This window comes from Tachypleus tridentatus, chromosome 6, assembly GCF_004210375.1.
Source record: "Tachypleus tridentatus isolate NWPU-2018 chromosome 6, ASM421037v1, whole genome shotgun sequence".
Taxonomy (NCBI): Eukaryota; Metazoa; Arthropoda; class Merostomata; order Xiphosura; family Limulidae; genus Tachypleus; species Tachypleus tridentatus.
The window spans coordinates 106,965,759-106,979,733 of NC_134830.1; the positions used below are offsets into that span (position 1 = coordinate 106,965,759).

General features: G+C 34.3%; 1 protein-coding gene across 4 annotated transcripts in view; it reads right to left on the reverse strand.

Annotated features, from left to right (window-relative positions):
• Positions 1–5,698, reverse strand: part of LOC143253258 (TNF receptor-associated factor 4-like) — a 38,850-nt gene extending 33,152 nt beyond the window's left edge. The window contains exon 1 of one of the 4 annotated variants that reach the window (XM_076506818.1): positions 5,305–5,698. The gene's annotated coding sequence lies outside the window, so the exon portion shown is untranslated. Of the gene's footprint in view, positions 1–145; positions 383–5,304 lie in introns of those variants that run through there. The other 3 variants (XM_076506820.1, XM_076506812.1, XM_076506813.1) reach the window with 3 other exon arrangements.
• Positions 5,699–13,975: the final 8,277 nt, after the last annotated feature.

Genomic DNA, 13,975 nt, shown 5'->3' on the forward strand with positions numbered 1-13,975 from the left:
AAGACAGCTCGTTGTAGCGCTTAAACAATTTCTTTTCCCGCATCAACTTCTATAATACGATGCTTTAGCGATAATTTTCAATTAAACCTCTGGTAGGTATCACATGGCTCCGTAGGTTGTAAGCATACAGAGAACACTAATTTACCTTTCTCTCCTAACGAGTTGAATAGGAAAAGTATATATAGTTGTAAATGTTTACTTCACTTCTCTTAAATAACAGGACAAATATTAACTATGTGCATTCGACAGTTTAGAACACGATTAGGCTTAGCCTAAGATTAGAAATCATTTACTACTACAATAAATTTTCTGAAATACACTGAACAACAACTCCTATCAACTTTCCACCTAAGGCCGTTAACTTTATAGTCTATTCGTCTGCGCCCCCTAGCGATATGCTCTATAGCTCAAGTTTAAAGGCGTTTACAACAGGTGATACTTTCTTTTGTTATTTGCTTGTTACGAACGGCACTAGACCACAATTTAAGGGGAGTTTGCCATGTCTTTGTTATTAGGGCTCGAAATATTTTCTTTCGGTGGGGGAGGAGGAGTGAAAAATTAACTTTTTACAAGTTTATATTTTGAAAAATTGTGAAGAAACTCGACCCCCCACATTTGTATGAAATATATTTCCATTTTTTAATATGCAAATAATTTTTACACTGCTTATAAAACGGTTAAATCAAACTTACATGTGTGTTATACCTGGTACATAGTTTTACTAACCTTTTTTTTTTTTTTAAATAGACGGTTGTCTACGTTTTTATTTCCGTATATTGGCAAACTTTAAGTAAAGCATACTTTAAGAGCATACGTATAATACATGTATTTTAAAACTCCACTTTTTATTTTGACAATTTTAACAAACTAGTAACCAATTACAATGAAATCTTCCTAATCAACGAATAAATATGTGCATGCATATACAGGTTGGTCCAAATGTCTTATTATCTCCCCTCTTTAAAGAATAAAAGTATGGGTAAGTTATCATATATGACAAGTTTTTAACATATTATTAAAAACATATTAGATTTCAGTAACTTAGTTGTAAAGGACGCACCTTTTGGGAAAATTATTAGCACTTACGTTGGTTTCATCTAACAAGAGTCGTGTGCCATCTAGAAGAGCGAGCACGTGACTTGTAAGCTTTTTTTTTTCACCCACACAGAAGTGAAAGATAGTGGGTGGGAACGGATCCAGCTGACTCAGAGTGAATAACAGTCTGAAGCTTCGAAAAGTGTGGATATGCACGTTTAATTCCCTTTGGTGTAACAGGCATATGAAAGGATCTCTTTTTGTAATACACGTAGATATTGTGTGTGTGTGCATCTATTTATCTCTCTCTCTCTCTCTCTCTCTATATATATATATATATATATATATATACACACACACACGCACACTGCTAGCCAAAATCTTAAGCCCAATGAACATAAAGAAAAAATTTGCATTTTGCGTTGTTAGATTCAACTAGTTATTTGAGTAGAGCTTTGAAAGATGAAAATAACACAAGGGAAAATAAAAAACCTTTTTAGCATTTAATAGGGATAATGTGAACACTATGAAATTAGCCCAAATCTAGCTCTATATATGAGAAAAAACGATCCAGTTTGTCCCAGCTGTCAGCAACCCAATAAAGCACTGCAAAATATAATCTTCTTGTATCATGGTAACATGTCCCTCACTTGGTAGATACGACTTGAAAACAGTGGCACGTGTCCTACTCATGGCCCTATCCTATCTCTACGTGCATAACAAACATTCTACCTCCCTGTTCCCTTCACCCGAACTTAGTTGTTTGTGCCTTTTGTAACCGAATTATAGACACCTGGTCTCAGCTGCAGCTTACGTTATGTTTTTAAAACAATACAAAAACGTTTAGAATTCAGCATTAAATATCAGCCATTTTCCAGGTGTCACGAGTAAACATTAGTTTTTCATCATAATGTCAGTAACAAAAACAGATTCGACGGTATGACTAGTAGCATTCGCTTGCAGTCAAACGACACTGAAAAATTAAACAACGCGCACACACTTACTCTACCATGGATATATATATGTGTGTGGGTTTATATATTATTATTATTATGCAATATCCAAACACTCTCACCACAGTGTTTTACTAATATTTTTTTCATTCTTTAAAAGCCTGTTTAAGCAGAGTATTCAAGTTGAATGGACGACAACTGCCTGTTGCAGAAGCACAAGTGTGTACTTTTGTAAACAAAAATGAAAAGTGAGATTAGAGAAGAAACAAGACAATCAGAACTGTATTTATCGTTTAAAATTCAGCTATTATATCTTAAAATACATTTCATAAAAGTGTGTTGTATCTTTTGACCTCTCTCTCCTTCCATTTTTCTATGACTTCAAAGAGCTCTAAATCACCAGATGAAAGACTCTGTGCCAATGACCTTATCATTCAACTCATGATTAATTCGCCCGGCATAGTTAGGTGGGTTAAGGCGTTCGACTCGTAATCTGAGGGTTGCGGGTTCAAATCCCTGTTGCACAAAACATGCTCGCCCTTTCAGCCGTAGGGGCATTATAATGTTACGGTCAATTCGTTGGTAAAAGAGTAGCCCAAAAGTTGGCGGTGGGTGGTGATGACTAGCTGCCTTCCCTCTTGTCTTACACTGCTAAATTAGGGATGGCTTGTGCAGATAGCACTCGTGTAGCTTTGCGCAAATTTTCAAAAGAAACAAACAAACAAACATAATTAATTCCTAGTTTGAGGTCATATGTTGTTATCTAACCAAGTATTTATGAAGGACATATGGTACAAAATAAATTATTATACTAATAAAAAACAACAACAAAAAACAGTTAAACATAATACTTGAAAATTGCTACTAGTTGGCAACCATATGACTTTCTTATAAAATAACTGAAACTTGACCTTTTCTTTAACTTGCACGTGACAAACTATACGTCACACGGGTAAGTCTTTTCCCTCGTGATACGCCTATAGCACGTGATGGTGTAAAAAATTATTTTGTCTCATAACACGCCCGTGACCCGAGTTTTTATTTCGGTGTTAAAATTTAACTCGCTGAGTGACGGATTTACTGAACTTTTAAAGTAGAAAACAACCATAAAAATAATAATGCTAAAAACTGAGGATTTACGTGTTTTTGCACGTAATATTGTTTATTCGTCATTATGTATAGCATAAAAAGTGCATCGAAATTAAGAATGACTTCATCTTATTCACAGAATGATTATTGATAAACAGGAATGCAGTTTTTTCCGCTATTAGACTGCTTGAGGGTTTATAACGCTAAATTTCAAACGTCGATGCCTGGTGTGAGTCTTCAGGACCAGAGGTGATGTAGCACTCCTACCTTTACATATTTAAACTTGTATAACAATTGTAAATTGTATAATTATATTAATTTCCTGGGGGACATACCCCAGACCCTCTTGGATGGAGCTGTGTTTGGTAGCATGGTAGCTGCTATTAGCAGCTCCTTATAGTTACAATGTTTTATTTTATCGTTTGTTGTTTTGTTTTGATATTACACACAAAGTTACGAAATGAGCGCTCCGTGCTCTGTCTTCTACGGGTATCGAAACTCGGTTTCTAGTGTTGTAAGTCCTCAGACATACCGATATGCTACGTGGGTCGTCTTACTGCAAAGTTGGATGTATAATCAAGTATTCCCACTTTGCAGTTCCTTCCTACACCACTATCCAAATGTGCAGCATTTACAAATAAATGCCCCCGCTAGTACAGCGGTAAGTCTACGGATTTACAACGCTAAAATCATGGGTTCGGTTCCCCTCAGTGGGCTCAGCAAATAGCCCGATGTGGTTTTGCTATAAAACAAACATACACACACACATACAAATAAATAAAACAAAGGTATAGCTTTTTCTGATAAGTGAACTACGGCATTCAAGAAGTGATGGATGAACTGATTAATGGTTTCCCAAATTGTAGTGTGCGCGCAGCAGGAGGGAAGAGGACAATAATCCCTTGGGGACACGAGAGATTAGAACAATCGTGTAAGAATGTAAAATTAAGTGTTTTGATACATTTTTATTAATGAGTGTAATAAATAGTTACTACAGCACTTAGTTTTTTAATTTGTATTCATTACTTAACTCATTCTTTGAATCATTTAAAATAGGGGGGAACACAAGAAACCATATTTATTAAAGGGAGAGCGTGGATCACAAAAGCTTGGAATACTCTGGTTTGGAAAATACTGAAACCTCTGAAAGGAAAAGTCTTGAAATGAGACAATGTGGATTCCGTACTTTTATTAAGTATCCTCAGAAGAATAAAACACAGTAATCCGTGTAGACTAAATAATACGCGTTTTTTTTCCCCTTTATTTCATTGGAAGTAATAAGGACACTCCAATTTGAAAATTTGTATTATACATAGGACAGTGTGTCAAATCAACGCCGAAATATTGAAAGTATGTTTATATGAAGTACTGTCTTGAAGTTTTAGCATGTGTATATTACAAATTGAACCATTATAATATCGTTTAATGGCCCAGTATGGGCAGGTGGTTAAAGCGTTCGACTCGTAGTTCGCGAGTTCAAATCCCATCGCACCAAACATGCTCATCCTTTCAGTCGTGGGGACTTTATAATGTTACGGTCAATCTCACTATTTGTTAGTAAAATAGTAGTCTAAGAGTTAGTGGGGGGTGATGACTAGCTGCCTTTCCTCTAGTTTTACACTGCTAACTTAGAGACGGCTAGCGCAAATAGCTTTCGTGTAGCTTTACGTGAAATTCAAAAACACACAAACAATATCGTTTAACTATAACATTATAGCCACACTTGGAACAGATGATACAGTATTATCTAAGATAAGAACATGGTCTTATTTGGAAAAGCTTGTGTAACACCAATTAAACAATTTAATTGTATTTTAACTCGCTTATCAAAAATAATTATTTAGTTTTACTTTAAACAGTGAATACTTCAGTTTCACTAGGTCCAGCTGATATTCAACCAACAGTTTATTTGTATTTAGTCCATCTGGTATCTGACGAACAGTGTAGCCAACATAGTACAACTGATATCTAACAATTACTATAGTTTTTCTTAATTTAATTGGTATCTGTGAAATATTTTTGCCTCACCTAGACTAACTGGTATTTAATAAAGAGCTTAGTCCTACTGAATTAAACTGTATCAATTCGGCCTCACATGGTTTAAATTATAAAATATTTATGAATCTTACCTGTAAGTACCAACATAAGCAGTATATTTCATAAATTATTACAATCATAGTTTTCAAGCAAAAAATATACTTTTTGAGCAGTCAAAAGTATTTCTTACCTGGATAAGACCAAATTCAGCCGCTTGACTTGCAGTACTATATTCTATAAATCGTTCAGTTCGTTCTGTTTTGTACAAACAAAACTTAATTTAGTAGAATTATATTTTTATTTGAAAACATGTACAACTCATCTATTTGAAGTAGAATCGCCTACTCGTTCCACTTTTTTCGAAGTATTTTTATTTTGTTTTTTGGTTATTATCATGTCGAAATGTCGTCGGTACTTACTGACACAACTTGTGACGATCAAAATATCGTCGGTATCTACTGAAACAACTTGTAACTATCAAAATGTTGTCGACATATACTGATACAACTTGAAAGTATCAAAATTTTGTCGACACCTACTGACACAGCTTATAACTATCAAAATCTTGTCTTCACCTGCTGACACACAACAATGTCTCTTTTGATTAAACCAGTCAAATAACTTATTTCTTAACCCTAGTATTTTCTTTTAGCACATGAGCCACCCATAGTGAAAAAACGTCAGAGCCGAAAAACAGATTGGAGGCGCCAGATTATGTAGTGGTAATCCAATGATACAATCCAAAACAAAAACACTTTTTCGTCTGATTGAAAAATATATTCATAAGTGAAATTTGTAAAATTCCTTGCCAAGAACATAAACATAGAAAGAAAGAAAAGTGTGACGTTTGTGGATGTTTCTTACCTTTGGATTCATGCTCGAATAAAGTAAATCATATTAAATGGAAGCAAAGAAATGATGCTGGAAGTAGAGAAAGAACAGTAATGAGAATGACAATGTCCTAAGAGGTAAAAATCGAATTATATTAGAATAAAACAAGGTGTATGATATTGATTGTGAAGAAGATGGGAACACTAAAACCATTACTGTTATATACAGCTGTATCTTTTGTCATACTTCATGGATTTCAAATCTGAAGAAAAAGATTCTGAACGATAGAGTTCAGTAGTTAATTTCTACCAGTCTATGCTTGTTTGTTTGTTTTGGAAATTTCGCACAAAGCTACTCGAGGGCTATCTGTGCTAGCCGTCCCTAATTTAGCAGTGTAAGACTAGAGGGAAGGCAGCTAGTCATCACCACCCACCGCCAGCTCTTGGGCTACTCTTTACCAACGAATAGTGGGATTGACCGTCACATTATACACCCCCACGGCTGGGAGGGCGAGCATGTTTAGCGCGACGCGGGCGCGAACCCGCGACCCTCGGATTACGCGTCGCACGCCTTACGCGCTAGGCCATGCCGGGCCAACCAGTCAATCCCTTCTGGGACATAATATTTCAAAACTTTGCGCGACACCTAGGGGGGTCGGTTTGTCTAAATTATTTATATCATAAATTGATCACTGATCTATGACTTTATTAGTCTTTGGGCCTATAATATTTTTTCGAATCACACATAAAAATGTAAAAAGATAATACTAGTAATAGTAATTTCGGTTATTATTGTTTTTGTTTCTTATGTATTTTACATAAATTAATGATTTCACCTTTTTCTCTTTTTATAACACTCAAAAACATAAAATAACTCAATATCTAAACCTCACTTATTGTAAACTGTGAAAAAACAAGTATATGATTTAAAGGTTAAATGTTAGATTCCATTCTCACGTAAATTAAAAAGGTATATTAAAAGCGTTCATAGTTTCACGAGGTGGACCTGGGGATTTTTTTATTAATCATAGCAGGAGAAAGTACGTTTCACAGCTTAAAACAATAAAATTCGTAAGTGGGCATATTTATACATCTGTATTTAAATTTATGCAATTTTTAATATTAAGTTCCTGGCGTCCATCTTTTTAAGTTTTGAATGGCTATGTATCTATTAAAATAACGTTGTTTTAAATAGCTATATATATTTAAATAGCTCTATATATATGTGTCTACTAAAATGCTTTTACCTCTCTCTTTCACCTTCCATAATATTTTTTTTTTACTTTTAAATACAGTATACAATTACTACACTGTACATACAAGTTATATTCTCCAATGTACTACATGTGGCTACTTCCTGTAAAAAACTGGTTCTCACGCACATAACTGTGGTGCTTTGGCTTTGGGCGACGTGCAGTGACTGGAATCTTAAAGAAAAACAACAAAAAACACACTTATCGTAATGTAAGACTGGTACATCAAAAGGATTCCACTTTCTATTAGTTTTGTTCAGATGTGACCTTCTGGTTTTGCCGGATTTTCACCTCTTACTTCCGGCCGGTCGGAGAGCTTGGTGAGATCACATATTTTCTTCCTGCTAGGCGCACATTACACTGCCATGACCACTGTCGGTCATAAACACTTGCCCCTCAGGGACACAGTGGCATGTCTGTGGACTTCTGTTTTTTGTTTTGCTTTTAATTTCGTACAAAGCTACTCGAGGGCTATTTGCGCTAGCCGTCCCTAATTTAGTAGTGTAAGACTAGAGGGAAGGCAGCTAGACATCACCACCCACTGTCAACTCTTGGGGTACTCTTTTACCAACGAATTGTGGGATTTACTGTAACATTATAATGCCTCCACGGTTGAGAGGGCGAGCATGTTTTGGTGTGACGTGGGTTCGAACTGGGGCCCTCAGATTACGAGTCGAGTGCATTAACCACCTAGCCATCCAGTTTTCGATATGCGTGGTATAGCACAAACAAACAAAATTAAACACTTATATAATTATAATGTAATATTTTAGAAGGAAAACAAACACATCTTAAGTTTTCAAACATATTAAATGTTAAATATGCTGGTCGCTTTAAATAACAAAATATTCAAGCCTTATACCTGTGGAAAAACATGAATACATTGAATAGAATATGTCATGTAGATAGGATGGCATTTTTTTTGCTCTCTTACGCCTCAAATTCACGTTATCAATGAACAAAATTAACATGTAAGAATATTTTGTATATATGCACATCTGTATAACCTTCCTAGCTGAAATAATTAGCACGTGAAAAACAAATACGCAGTGTGTGAAAAACAAAATGATTTTTAAATCGCTGCAACAAAATTTTTGTTGTCTTTTTTTTGTTAACCCACTTTTTAGTGTTTTAAATCATCTGATTCACAGCTGGGTCACTGGGAAGATGTTTGGTATTTACAGTTAACAATAACTACTACCATGGAGTAGGTCTACAGGACTCAGTGCACGTTTACATAAAACACAGGTACGAACTGAAAAAACAAAGGAAAACACACAATATTTCCTCTTTGTTTACTTCAAGACTTCTGTAGATGGCAGCAAATCGCTTCCACTGGCTCCGTGGTTAAAAGAAGTTATTATAATTATCCCTTATTATCTTTTTAAATAATCAGTCATCAAATATAATTCGCGAAAGAGATTACGGTGCGGTCATGTGACTGTTCAGCTTTGCCCCAAGGATATGCCCAAATACAAGTAAACACTTTCATTGCTAAGAGAACCTTTTTAGAAACGAAACCGATAAATGCAATGGACATGGGTAAGCTGAGATCCATATAGGTCAGACCAATTTAATTCAATGCTAATTACCGAATGCGGGTATGCTTTTTTTTTTTTTTTAAGAATGTGAATTTCTTTATTAGTAGAGTTTAATTTTGGTACTTTACATCTTTCACAATACTACTCAGTTCGCGTCACTAGATGTCGCTTTTAAAGTGAGGGTGTTTGTCTGTGTTTTTCTTATAGCAAAGCCACATCAGGCTATCTGCTGAGCCCACCGAGGGGAATCGAACCCATGATTTTAGCGTTGTAAATCCCTAGACTTACCACTGTGCTAGCGGGGTCTTTAAAGTGAAACCAATATATATATATATATATATATATACAGTTTGTTTAAGTACAAAGCTGCACAAGCGGTGATCTCAGTGGAGCTCATCACAAAATTCGAAACTTAAACTTTTGTATTATAAGCTTTCAAGAATTACCAGGAATCTACCAGTAATGTGTTTTATACTGTTTGTACGGAAAATGATGAAAAACGTCAAAATTATAATGTAAGCAAATCTAATGCATTAAAATCAAAGATAAAAGTTTATGGTGTAAAAAAAACAACACACACACCACATAAACAATTTAAATGACCACGACATCTACAGAATAATTTTGGCTACAAATATCAAATCCTAATTTCTTTATTTCTCGCATTTTAAAATACAGTTTACAGTATTTTTTTCTATCTTAAACCGTAAAAATGTATGTAAGGCTCTCTTATTACTAAATATTATGGTTGACTATACATGTTTATACATCTTACAAACATGTGCATTTAATTTACATTATTTATCTTTTGTTGGAAAGGTAAAACGGTATATTTGAATGTTTTTGTTGCACTTTCACTGTAAAATTATACCCTTTGACGTCACGAAACCGGTCAATATATAGGCTTGAATAAGAATATCTAAAATTATTATAATCCGTTAAAAATTAATAATTTCTAAAATTGTTTTCTCGTTCTTTCTGCTAAATTAAAGTCGTTTTATAATAAAAAAAAGAAAGAGAAAACATTCATAAAAGAGAGAAATGTTCTATTGTTTTGTTATTTCAAGCACATACATCCGAAAAGAAATTCACCTTTGTTTCACTTTCATTAACTTCAGTTATTACTTTCAAACAAGCATCCCTTCTAGTGTTTACTTGAAAAACATTTATTTTCTGTCGGATATACATAACATGATAGCTGAGGTTACAACGTTTCAGCAGGTTAACCTGACATTATAACCCTGGATATCATACTCTGTATATCCTACAGTAAACACATTTTAAGTATTACATAACAGACTACTTCATTTAATTGTTTATTTTATTTTTTTTACTTATGCAGTCGTTGAAAAACGTAAACATTTTGATATCATTACCACAAAACTCGTAACATTCATGTAAAGTAATAACGCCTGTTATTACAAAGAGGAAAGAAAACAGTAACAGTATACACTAGATGTACTTCCGCAGAATTCAAGAAAGTGTTCTTTTTCAAAAGTAAATAAAACCAAAATTAAGAGTAACAAATATTTTTTTTACCTTTTTGAAGTTCACATCATGCTGTATTGTAGCTTACAAAGTGCACTATTCTTCTCGTGATTCGTGGTATGCGCACGTTTTACTGAAACACACGACGATTGAAATTGCACCGTTAAGCGTCTCTTATGAAACTTCATTCTCGTGTTTACTGACTGACTGACGGACAACTGATTGCTATATAAAAGTACGAGTGGTAAAAACTGATGACCTCTCTATGTAGGTCAACATTTTTAGTAAAGAACAAATAAACTAATGGGTTGCTCAGAATTATTCAAATGAATATCTGTTATTGGATCCTAAACTTTGCAAGACAGTGAAAATATTATTTTCCATACGAACCAGTAGACAATATTATTGTCATTAATTTTTTTGCTTTTTGAATAATGAACTACAGTAATATCAACGATGGCGGCAGTGACGAAAGGGTACACAGACGATTATCCCTGAGTCCATGCTTAAGAATCCATTAGGACTACTCAAAATGAAACTAGCTTTTCTGTACAAAAAATGAAAAAACCAATAATAATAGTGAAACTATAATATTTGACAATTTGTTTTCATTGCATATGGGTAATTTTGTCTCAAGATAGCTCTAAGCTTGCTGAATGAAAAAAAATATGGAGATAAGAAGAACAAACCGAATTGTTATATTTTGCCATTCAATAACTTACTCACGTCATTGATTCAAAGCAAAATATTTAGTAGTGCTGTGTTACTATTTGGGAAAGGCCCCATGAAATTATCGGATTGTAACTAAATTCTCTTACCATCTGCGTTCAAAATAATGTTGATTAAGTGAGAGAAAAAGGTCTAGATTATAGATTAATGGAAAAGAAATTATCCTGCGTATACGATTGTGAGAGAGGAGTTAATAGGTAGGTGACCCTGAATACAGGAAACTCTTGCCCTGGGGCCTTTCAAACCCTTGCCTTTGCTTTGCCACTAGATGACGCAAACCCGATATGAAGCAGTACATGTACTTTTTTCTAATTAAATAACATTTCAAATCACATAGTCAGGAGACATGTAATTATTAACGTTTTATATAGCCTACACTATGAGAAGGTATGTAGGTAGCTGTTTACATAATCCGATTTACAACATACTTTCAATCCCACATCAACTTATTTGATTTATTATTATAATGAACTTAAGTTACTACAGTAGACATGTTGCTTGGTTTAATAATATAACAGTTACAGACAAACACGAACACGGATTCATCTAAATATCTCGATACAGTAAACAATACAAATCTAGCAAAACTTATCAGAAGTACCATGGTGTTATTAACCTGATTTTTATAATACAAAATAAATTAACAAATCTTTATCAAACTGTATACATAAATACACAGGTTTGCTTTGTTTTCAATTTTACGCAAAGCTACACAAGGGCTATCTGCGCTAGCCATCTCTAATGTAGCAGTTTAAGACTAAAGGGAAGGCACTTAGTCATCACCACTCACCGTCAACTCTTGAGCCACTCTTTTGCCAACGAACAGTGGGATTGACCGTCACATTATAACGCTCCCACGGTTGAAAGGGCGAGCATGTTTGGAATGACGGGAATTCGAACCCACCATCCTTAGATTACGAGTCGAGTGCCTTAACCACCTGGCCGTGCCGGGCGACATGGATGTTTAATAGCTACATTTTGAATGATGGTGCCGCAAACGAAGGACGTACACCTCTGTAACTTGTACTACTAGGAACTATTGAGCACCTATACAACTACTAAGAGTATCTGGACAATCTGCAGGGCGAACTATTTAAAATAAAACTGAAAAATTCGCGTACTTGCTTAAGAGAGCGCCATTGTATTAAGTACTCTATTTTGCCAGCATTATAATATATTACACAGGCCTATAAATTTAAATTCATAAAAGTTACTTTGGTTTTAACAATGGGTTTTCCATGATTCAGCTACACATATTTCGAAAATAATATTCTTTTTTAATAAACCGGGAAGTAGAAAATAATCTCACTTAGATCAAATTATTATTTCGTTTACCACAATAAAAATTGTGTTTATCACTATGTGTGTTTCTCGTGGGTTCTAAAACGATTGATAAGACACTCACGTCGCGAGTGGTCTAGAGAAAACTATCAATATGGTTATCAATATATTAGGCATAACAAAATGTTACCATATTTCAATGAAAATGGTTTATTTCTATAACATTAGTAGCGGAAGCAAGAGTTGGACAAGTGAAATAAAAATTTATTTATAACAGATGATAGGATGTGCTTCTATTTTTTCCCTTTACATAACAAACATTAAAAGTGCAATAAAAATACATAAATGCTCCAATACTGAAAAGATGTCTATCAAACCCCTCCTCTTATGATCGCCCTCATGCCATCCTATATCACTGTGTGAAGTTAGGTGATGACTGATCAAGAAATATGATAACGTAAAAGGAACACAAAAACATACATATTGACATTTATTTAGAAAGAAGATGGGGGTTCAACACCTATACCCTTATGACCTTCATCATGTCCTCTTGTATCATTGTTTTAAGTTATGTGCTGATTGATCAAGAAGTATGGAAACGTCTAAGGAAAGGTGCAAACAAAGAGATACAAACTTAGCGTTAGATATTAGATAACAACCTGAATGATCATTAGACCTACATATGTAGTTATTTTTAGGTTCAATTTTTGGAATACAGGCTCTTCAGAATATTGATCCTTTGGAACTATAGACCTTCGGAATATCGGGTTGTACCTGGTTATTTGTTTAAAGCGAGTGATATATTCATATCTTCAGATGGCAGTACAACCAGTAGTCATCAATTAAAATTCTGAAATAAGCAAAGTTTGACTGGAAGTTTTTTGCTACCATTACTTCTGAATATATTTCATAATATTGGTAATTTGCAATTTCTCTTTAATCAAGAGTCTGGCATGGCTAACGTGTCGGAGAGGAGGAGGTCATGGAAACGTGGTGGCTGTATATAATGGAAATAGATATTGATCATACCATGAAAACACCCAAAAGTTTGTACTAGTAACACTATAATGACCTATATCCTGTGTTTTCTGGAATACTGTTTTGGTTTTTTATAATTATCATAATGATACAGTACCACCAACATAATCCAAAGTTAACATTTTAAAGAAATGGAATTTTTAACCTGAACGGCACCTTGTGCACCCGTGGATTAAATAGTCAGGTAATAAAAACAACAACCTCAAAATTAAGATATAGCCGTCCCCAATGTTGAATTACTGACCACAAGGAAGACAGTCTTCAACATCCGGCTCTACAAAAAATGTTTTATTCAGTACACTGAAAAACTTTATCATACCTGATGAACATTGACCTAAGTACCTCCAATTATTAAATCTACTAAACTCGTTATGCAACCTACTGGGCAAACCGATAACTAGATATAGTGTTAGTTTTATTTGAAAAGGGCACCTATGATTAGTACTTCATATTTATTTATCGGTAGTTGTGGAACTGTTTGTGAGAAAAAAAATTATATATTCATAAATAACGACAAAAAAGGGAAATATTTGCTAGTAACAGCAGAAAATATCAACAGAGTCAGACTCTCACAGAATATAGTAAGTGTAACAAATACGAAGATAAAATAGCAAGATTCAAGCTTTCTGAAACTACTGTTCAAGACAGGTAGCTGTGAAAATAGAAATATGAAAAATGGCGTTCTCTCTGAAACAGTATGT